Source organism: Sciurus vulgaris (genome assembly GCF_902686455.1).
Source record: "Sciurus vulgaris genome assembly, chromosome: X".
Lineage (NCBI taxonomy): Eukaryota > Metazoa > Chordata > Mammalia > Rodentia > Sciuridae > Sciurus > Sciurus vulgaris.
This window is the reverse complement of record NC_136471.1, coordinates 100,117,504-100,118,684: the sequence shown is the minus strand read 5'-3', so window position 1 is coordinate 100,118,684 and position 1,181 is coordinate 100,117,504.

The window sequence follows — 1,181 nt, the reverse complement described above, 5'->3', positions numbered from 1 at the left end:
GTGAGACAGAATTAATACATTCACTGGGGTTGAGCATGACCTAATTACCATCCCCTAGGCTCTACTGATTAAAGGTTCCATTTCTTAAAGGTTCCACCACCTCAACATCACTGCACTTGGGACCAAACTTCTACCATATAAACCGCTGATGGACAAATCATATCCAAACAGCAGCAGGTGAAATTCATTCAATACTTTCAAATTCCTTCTGGTTATGCTTCTTTGGTGTGAAAGAACTCTGTGAAAAAACCCTGACTCATAGTATAAAATATAAACACACACACACACACACACACACACACAAACTTACTTTGATTTGCTACATTTTGTTGATGACTTTTTAGTGTATGTTCACAGGAGATATTAGTCTCTAGTTTTCTCGTAATATCTTTACCTGGTTTTGGTATTAGGGTAATGCTGGCATTATAGAATGATTTTGGGAGTGTACCTTTTACTTTTATTTTGTGGAAGAGCTTGTGGACTATTGGTATCATTTCATCTTAAATGTTAGGAGGAATTCATCAGTGAAAGCATCTGAATCTTTCTTTTTGTGAAAGTTAATTATTGATTAAATTTCTTTAATAGATATTAATAGATATTAAAGTTATCTACTGATTTCTTCTTATATGAATTTTGATAGTTTTTGTATTTTAAAGAACTGATGCATTTCCTTTGAATTATCAAACATATGGGCATAAAGTTGTGCATAGCATTCCTTTATTATACTTTAAAATCCACAGGATCAAGAGTGATGACCTAACTTTCACTACTGATATTGGTTAATTTGTTTCTTCTCCTTTTCTTGGTTAACTTGGCTAGTAGGTTATCAATTTTATTGACTTTTCCCCAAGAAGTAGTTTTTTATTTCATTGGTTTTCTTTATTGTTTCTGTTAGTTTTATTGTTTTCTACCTTAGTCGTTATTGTTTCTTTTCTTCTACTTGCTTTACACATAAATGTGTCTTTCTCTAATTTTGTTGAGGTGAAATGTTTTGTTGAGTCTAAAGAGTCTTTTATATTTATTTAATGCTATACATTTCCTTCTAAACACTTTCACATATCTCATGTATTTTGATTATATTCATTTTCTTTTTCATTTAGTTCAAAATGTTTTTAAATTAATTGTGAGACAACAGGTTTGATCCATTTATTAATAAGAAGTGTGTGGTTTTATTCCCTAAT